The 9,236-nt window shown below is 38.7% G+C and overlaps 1 non-coding gene across 1 annotated transcript; it reads left to right on the forward strand.

Moving 5' to 3' along the window:
• The first annotated feature begins 8,089 nt into the window (after window positions 1–8,089).
• On the forward strand, window positions 8,090–8,227 carry LOC114806776. Its single transcript, XR_003754838.1, has one exon. It is a non-coding gene; the product is annotated as a small nucleolar RNA SNORA7 (small nucleolar RNA).
• The last annotated feature ends 1,009 nt before the right edge of the window (window positions 8,228–9,236 follow it).

The following is a 9,236-nucleotide window of genomic DNA, read 5'->3' on the forward strand; positions in this document are numbered from 1 at the left end:
GGAGAAGCAGCGTGGCTTAGTGGAAAGAGCACAGGCTTGGGAGTCAGAGGTCATGGGTTCTAATCCTGGGTCTGCCACTTATCAGCTGTGTGACTTTGGGCAAGTCATTTAACTTCTCTGTGCCTCAGTTATCTCATCTGCAAAATGGGGATTAAGACTGTGAGCCCCACAGGGGACAAGCTGATTACCTTGTATCTACCCCAGCACTTAGAACAGTGCTTGGCACATAGTAAGCGCTTAACAAATACCATAATTATTGTTATTATTTTTATTACACTGACTAATGCCAATGATGAGGAATGATGAGGAAATTAGGGTAGGCTCACTGCTGCAGTGCCATCATCTGACAAGCTGATTGAAATGGAAATTTCAGCAGGTGCGTAGGCAGTTATGGCAAAGAGAACAATGCATAGACCTATGTTATGGCAAACAGAACAAGTTTAGGAAGATGCATGACAAGTGGAGGTTCCCTGGGGCTAAAAAAATTCAATTCCATACAGACTGAAGCCAAACAAATAATAGTTGTGTATCCTGGAAAAATCTCTATGGCCTCATCCATACTGCCATAGTCTCTTGAAGTGTACAGATAGATCTACCCTCATCTACCTTCAACAGGATGAAATCTAACAGGAAGTGTGTAGCCTAGTGGAAAGAGTATGAGCCTGGGAGTCAGAGGGTTCTAATCCCAGCTCTGCCACTTCCCCACTATAAGATTTTAATTTAATTTCTCTGTACCTCAGTTCCCTCATCTGCAAAATGGGGATTCAATACCTGTCCTCCCTCCTACTTACACTGTGAGCCCTAAGTGGGACCTGATTATCTTGTATCTGCCCCAGTGTTTAGTACAGTGCTTGACATGTCATAAGCACTTCACAAATACTACAACTGTTATTATCATTAATAGTAATGATAATAATAAGAGATGGCAAAAGCACTTCAACAATATCCTTAACACCTCTTTCCACCTGTGAGGATTAGGTACTACTAGCATGTGAAAAACATAGCCTTGTCCCTGTCTTTGAAATAAATCATCCCTCCAATTAAAACCAAGAAGTATGATAAAAAAAACCCTTGGCTATAATGTTATACTTGTTGAAATATGGAAGCAAGGAAGAGATAGGCAACTAAGAAACTTGTATAGGCTGTTTTTCAACATATGAAACACTGAGGAATTCTCCTAGGATTTTGAAGCTGCAATTATCATCCCATCTTCAGTTAGAAAGCAAGGCAGTTGACTGTGGTAAATATTGAGAAAACTCACTGCTCTCCAACATTGACAAGATTCTAGACAAGGACCCCCTAAATGGGTTAAAAAAGAATATTTCATTGACCATAAACTTCCAGAATCACATGTATCTTCATATCACGGAGGGGCAAAGTGAACATCTATTAGGTGCATCTCCCTCACAGATGTGCAGGGAGCAACATCAACAGCTATATAATGATAAATTCTCACCCTCCTGATCATGTCATCCCATGAGTCATTTTAAGACTCAAGCACATAGCTGCTTTTTCATTTATATAACTGCTTAGTTTTTTTATCATTTGTACCTAAATTCTTCATTTTTTTCTTATTACATGGTTCTATGTAAGGGCGGGGCCCATAGGTCCTTTGTTCTATATTCATATAGATATACCCACACATATAGGGGTGTGTGTGTGTGTGTGAGAGAGAGAGAGAGATATCTATTTCCACATTCCAATTAATACTTCACTCTGCTCTCCAGATCCTTAAAAAAAAAAAATCAGACCATTTCCCCACTCCCCAAGAACCTCCAGTGACTGTCCATACACTCCCACATCAAACAGAAACTCCTTACCACTGGCTTTAAAGCATTTACTCTCCTTGCCCCCTCTTATCTTACTGTGCTGATTTCCTACTACAACCCAGCCCCCACACTTTGCTCTTTTAATGCCAACCTATTCATTTTACCTCGATCTCGTCTGTCTCGCTGCCAACTCATTGCCTGGAACTCCCTCCCCATTCATAACTGACAGATCATCTAAGACTTAATAAAATCACATCTTTTCCAAGAGGCTCTTCCCTGACTAAGCCCTCATTTCTCCTCCTCCCTCTCCCTTCTGCATCACCCTTGTACTTAATTTTGTACCCTTTATTGACCTCACCCTTAGCCCCACAGCAGGCTTGTACATATCCATAGTTTATTTTAATGTCTGTCTCCCCTTCTAAATTGTAAGCTCCTTGTGGGCAGGGAACAAGTCTACTACATCTGTTATATTGTATTCTCAAGTGCTCAGGACAGTGCTCTGCACACAGTAAGCACCTAATAAATACAATTGATAGATATAGAAATAAGAATATTTTCTATTTTAGCTATAAATGTATTTTTAGATCCTTTTTTTCCTTTCTTCCTGTAAAAGTTTCCATTACCCTTTCCTTTTACTCTAAATCTCTCAACACTTTTGTTGGTCTATCTACCTGTTCCTTCCTCTCTCTGTCTACTTGACTTTTTATTTATTCAGTTTTGTTTGTCATTCAACTCCTATAGCTCTTCCTCTGCTAGTCCTTTTTGTCATCTCTTGGTATCATTCTTCATTTCCCCTTCTAATTCCCCCACCTTTTGCTGTTTCTTTCTAGTCCCCTGTTGCTGTTGTGTTAGCCAATTTTTCTTTTGTTGTTTTAACTCTTTTTGCACCTCTACCTATTTATCAATCCTATCTGTGTCTCACTCTCTTTTTTGGCCCTCTTTTTTGGACCTTCAGCCCAAATAGAGTCCTCAGAGGTGGTGACCCTTCTGATTTTATATATAGGGTGAGTGTGTGTGTGTAGATGCGCACATACATACATATGTGTATCAGTACAAAAGTGTCTCATATAAACCCTTTGTTCTTGAATTTGCAATCTAAAATGCAGATGTTTTTACTTTTGTGCCACTAATTCAAGGACAGAGGATCGGTGGAATGGTTACAGACTGTATTGCCTTAATAAGTCATTCTATCTCATTAGTAAATTAGGAAAATTAGGACAAAATGGACTTTAACAATTTTTGAACTATTTCTTTTTTGGGAAATTAAAATTGGAATTTTTTCATCATGATAAAGTGAGAGCCCGATCTTTTTTCACTGGAAGCTAGGATCTGATACACATGTAGAAATCAGCATATCCTGCTATTGTGGAAATAATTGCTACAAAGATGGATGGAAATTAAAATTAATGGCAAGTATCATTGAATTTTTAAAAAGGGTTGCTAGCCTCACTTTACTTCCAAATAATCACTTTTATTTTTAACAGTTTTTTATTCCTACTGATTTTGTGCCTCAAAAATATGCCCCCAGCAATTTCTTATGCGAAACCTGACCCTACATGATCTTAGTACACCTAATCCCTTTTCTTTGGTACTTGGCCAAATTCTTTATATCACCTAGGAAGGAAAAGGCAATTACACATAATTCAAGGATCTTTGTAAATATCCCCAAAGGATAATATTAATAAAAATAATGAATTACACAGACTCTGATTACCAGGAACCTGAACTATATTTGGCCCCAAGCGTCCAGAGATAAAAGGGCAGTGAGCTAGCTTATTGTACTATCAATTTCATTTAGAATTAATTTGATGAAGAAACAGAAGATTAATTGTAAGGTCATCACAGATGATGATTTTAGTTTATAGCTTTTGGCACTAGAACAAAGGACATTTTATTGTGGTTCTTTGTTTTTCAGAAGAAAGAGGATGGGAATGTTTAGGTAATGTTCTCAGGGCTCTGGAATTGTTCATACATTAGTGATAGGCCAATTAATATCCTAACTGTTCAAAGAGGCAATTGCTTTTTTAATTTATAAATCATTTTTAAGGTAAGTCACTACCATCTATTAATGTGTCTCTTACAAATAAGAGCACTCATTGCTTTGCAGGGGTTTTTTTTGTCCCTCTGAGTGTAATTCTATCTGGTCTAAATTTTCTGAACAGATTGCATACCTCTGTGATTATGTATTTGTCCCTACAGCTTTGCCAAATACATACAGCACAGTATCTGCAATTTGACCTCTAGCAAAGACCACCCTCTTGTTCTACTTTAAACTACTCTTAGAGGTACCGTCTCCAGCAAAGGTGCTTTCAAGAACTGTATTCCTATCATTTGAGATACGAACTCTGCCCCCCGCTTTTTCAAGAACTTTTCTCCAGCTTGGTTTACCACTTCAGTAGCTGCAACTATGTCACATGTGAATGTCATGAGGCATAACTCATATTTGTAAAGCATTTGGGGACTTTCAGATAAAAGAGTCTTTGAGCAGTTATTTTAAGATTCCTTTAAAACCAAGAGACTACTCAAAGATAGACAGCAACGGAAAAGGGGAGGGAGCAGATGGTAAAATACCCAGAGAGGAAGGGAGATGTCTAGAGTAGAAGCAGGTATGAGAGAGAGAGAAAAAAAAGAGAATTGGAAATGACTAGAGCAGCAGAAAAGTATGGGTATATTGGACACTCTGAAGAGGCTTTTTTCTCAGGTGATCAAAATTGGGACCTTTTAACAATATAACCCCAAACTAGGATCAGAATCAGCATGCCTGTATTTAGGACTATCAGAGAGAGATATGAGATTAAAAGCTCCACCAAACGGGCCCCAGCTGAGGGTTTTATAATAATAATAATGTGTGCAGAGCACTGTATTAAGCACTTGGGAGAGTACACTATAACAGATTTGGCAGAAAAATGGTATCTGAGGCTCGATCTTGTATCTCGCCATCAGTCCCTTGCTCACCACCTCTCTCCTGCTTGGAACTCCACCTTCATATCCAATAGACCACCACTCTCCCTACCTTCAGATCCTACTAAAATTGAATCTTCTCTAGGAAACTGCCCCTGAAATCTCTCATCTTCCTCCCATTTGCATCACCTATGTACTTGAGTCCTCACCCTTAAGCATTTAGATATTCATCCTACCCCCACATCCACAGCATTTTTTCTTCATATCTTTTTACTTGGTTGCTTCCCCTACCTAGAATTTAATTTAGTCCATCTCCCCTGCTAGATTGTAAGCTCCTTGAGAGCAGTTATTGTGTCTACTTTATTGCATTCTTCCAAGCATTTAATACAGTGTTCTACATTCAATAAATACCACTACTGCCAAATTTTCTGTTTGCAATGCATTTTATTTTGTCAGTAAAAACCTACATTGGAAACACCATTATTCGTAATTGATGAGTAGTATGGAAAAAACGGAGGGGAGAAACACGTAAGGGAGAGTTTAAAAAATTTTTAAAGTCATATTTGACTTATCTCACAGATGTTGCATCACAATATCATGGAAACATTGCCATAGTATTACAAAACGTTTGTGAATGTTCCCTTAAACTTTTATATATTCCAACAGCATTATTTCATCACAAAAAAATGAGTAACTGGTGCTGCAGAGGCAGATATTTCATTAGCATACTGCTTTAAACTGCATTTCCTTTGAAAGTTAAAAAGAAAAGTTTCTCATTTTCACTGAACTGAACTCTGACTAGTTATTTGACGAAGGAAGGGATGGTAATCTAGTTGGAAGCTCAGTGGGTTGGGAGCTGATCACCTATGTCAGTTATCTCCAGAGGACCAGGATTATGTCTTCTAACTCTACTATTACCCTCCTCACTCTTAGATTGTGACTCCTTTGTGTGACAAGGACTGTGTCCGAGCTGATCATCTGAATCTCCCCCAGGATGTAGAACAGTACATTAGCACATAGGAAGTATGTAAAAATTTCCAGAATAAATGACTCATTATTATCATAACCATTTAGTTCAATGCTCTGCACTTAGTAGGTGCTCAGTAAATAGGTTCTAGTCCTTTCTCTGACACCGACTGTGAGTGAGCTTTGAAGAAAATATATATGTCGACATTTTGGAAGCAAAGGGGTTATATAAAGGCATTACAATTTCAGCTATTTGGATGTTTACTATTAGCATAAGGATAGAACGAATATGTGGACAAATGTAGTCTTTAGGGACTCTCAAATTTGTGCAGGAAACATAAGTCAAAATATACGGGTATATGGAAAATAGAGCATGTCCTTTTTCCTCAGAGTTACTCCCACACTGGGGATGATGTGAATTCCACATGTCTAATTTTATGCCTGTGTGTTATTGGTCATTAAAAAATAGTCCCTTTGGCCACCCTATTGAAATCTCCATAGTTTCATTTGTGTCCCAGTTCTTCCTATATATCCTCACACATCTGCATCCTTCTGACATTGAAATAACATATGACTTTGTGAAATCATGGCTCGGGGATAGCAACAAGGGGCCTCAAGGATACAAGAGCCCAGGCTTGCAAGCTGGACTTGAAAAAGGAGCAGATTAGAGCTAAATACTGTGGAGAAAAAACTCGAATTTAGGAATGTTTTGAATGAGCATGAATTGAGAATATGAATTATTCAAGGAGAATCATTAGACATTTAATTATCATGTCTCACATGAGAATTTTTCATAAATCAAAGTGAATTAGTAATTATCATTTCAGTCACACTGCAGCAAGTTTTAATAGATCACATGCACTGGGTGCTTTTCAGCATGACCGAAGTTAGTTTTTGTTGTAGGTTAGTGAATAGTTTATGTCATATTGGAAGCTGGTGATGGACAAATCTGACTTAATACCACAAAACAGATGATGTGGCCTTAGGCCAAGTAGTGAGGGGGAACTTTCTTATTCAAATTTGATTATCTGTAATTTGAAAGAAATTCCAATTGAAAGATAAATGCTTAGAATTATATTCCCTCGCAATTTAATTCACACCAATTTCTTAAAACAAAATTTCCTATGTACATTTAAGTTTCACCTTTTATGTACTGTATGTACTATAAGAATATGTAAAATGTTCTGCTTTATTTCTAAATACATTTTTTCTACAGTTAGATGCTGACAAAATCTGAATGTGTTCACTAATGAACCCCACAAAATTATGTCAAATTAGCATATGGTTGGTGCTTTAATGCTTTTTTTTAAATGGTCCATCAAGGGATGACCCTTAATCTTGTCTTTCTTACAAATTAAAAATACATCTATCATAAAGATGAACTACCCCTTTCAGGGTCACACCTGGAGAGTTTCTACCAGTCTCGGCTACGGGAGGAGAGTCAAGCAGAGGCCTACCCATTCCCTAGCATAGCTAAAGGGGGGTGGGGGTGCGGTCCACCCCAGGCAATAATTTTATGGGGGCAGCACTTCTGGGTCTGCTGTATAAGCCTGTATAGGCTGTATTGAAATAAAAGTGGTTTTAATGTCGGGACACTACTCACAGTTGAAGGACCTTTTCGATTTCGAGTAACTTAAACTATGACATATGTATTTAAGCGATTTTTATCTTGGCTGAACAATAAACATTATCCAATGATGTATTCAGGGCTCGGAAGTGGCCATCATTGCTATCTACTAAACATTCTAGATTGCAAACAAGGTCCAAAAACCCTAATCCCAAAGATATCTAACACCACTTTCAAGGATGACAAGAAGGAATCCAAGAAGTATGCCAAAACCCATGCAAAATTCCTGCCACCAAATATGTTATAGTACACTTTGGACCTGTTGATTTGGACCTAAATCTTTCACTGTTGGATGCCGGCAGTAGTATTTAGGGTGGCCACTTATGGCCCATACTGGATCAGGAGACACATGTGGCATCACATGTGTTAAGCCAGGCATACAGCTAAACATGATTATTACATCGCTGCCATTTTGCAGAACTATGACAATTTCACATGATCCTAGAACATTTCTCCATGAGGATCTTTGAACTCCACATATATTATTCCAGAGCCTGTGTGTTCCCTTCCCAGGTCATTGTGAAATTGGGTGCATCATCTAAGCTGCAAAACTCAACATCAGGTCACAAAGGAGAGGGAGGCCTGGTGCAGAAAATGTAAAAAAAAAAATAATAATATAAAATCAATGTTATTTATTGAGCACTTACTGTGGATGTTCTGTGTAAAACTGGATGACTGGTCACCTTAGTAGTCTAATCTACCTTTCCTCCAGAGGCAGCACTTAGGTGCAGATAGTCCAATCTGTGGAGATTCTTCCAGCTCCTAATCCCAGTTGGGCTCACATTTACACGTCCAATTCCCTTTTCTCATTCTCTAATCCTCTTTCACCCTCTCAGGATAGCACCTGGGGAGTCTCCAGTACTCTACCAGTCTCGGCTATATGAAGGAGAGTCAAACAGAGGCATACCCATTCCATTTCTAGCTTGGGAAGTGGCTGGTGAATGGAAGGCAATCTGCTAGAAGTCAAAATTTACCTGTGTGGGACAACAGCAGCATGGGAGAGAGTTGAGGATGGAGAGTCAAGTTTACTTCATGGAAGAAGGCAGTGGTAAACCATTTCTGTATTTTTACCAAGTAAACTCAATGAATACACTGCCAGAAAGATTGCAGATGGAGATTGAGCATTCTGGGAGAACTGTGTCCATGGAGTCGCTATGGGTCGGAAATGACTCTACAGCATAAGACAAGACACCTCTTTCTCTTACTCCAGAGTCCTTGGGTAGGACTGGGTCAGCAGGTACCAGGAGGTCCTTAAAGTGAACCACTGCTACGTTCTCACCTTCCCTTCTTTCTTAGTGGTGACTTCACAGATGGGTAGTTCCCTTGACTTTGAGGGAATAAACTGCTCAGCAGCTTCTTGTACCATACTCAGTTGCTTTTTTTCACTTTACTCTTTATTCCTTGTTTTAACCAGAAGCTTCCATATTGTCTCTTACTAGCATATTTAACATGTGAAATTCGAATCTATGTTTAAAGCATTTCACAAGAATATTTAAAGCATTTCATATTGGAGAAGCAGCATGGCTTAGTGGAAAGAGCCCAGGCTTGGGAGTCAGAGGTCGTGGTTTCTGATCCCGGCTCCGCCACTTATCACCTGTGTGACTTTGGGCAAGTCACTTCATTTCTCTGTGCCTCAGTTACCTCATCTGTAAAATGGGAATGAAGACTGTGAGCCCCATGAGGGACAACCTGATTATCTTGTATCTAACCCAGCACTTAAAACAGTGCTTGGCACATAGTAAGCACTTAACAAATGCCACCATTATTATTATTATTATATTTCACAAGAGAGCTAAAATTGATGGCATGTGCAGAATGAAAGAGATGCCACGTAACCCAGGGAAACTCAATTTTAGTCCAAAGTAATTGAAATTCCATAAAACACAAGATGCAAAAGCACTACCCCCTTCCCCGCCCCACAGCACTTGCGTATATTTGTACATATTATTCTATTCATTTTATTAATGCTGTGT

Source organism: Ornithorhynchus anatinus, chromosome X1, assembly GCF_004115215.2.
Source record: "Ornithorhynchus anatinus isolate Pmale09 chromosome X1, mOrnAna1.pri.v4, whole genome shotgun sequence".
NCBI classification, from domain to species: domain Eukaryota; kingdom Metazoa; phylum Chordata; class Mammalia; order Monotremata; family Ornithorhynchidae; genus Ornithorhynchus; species Ornithorhynchus anatinus.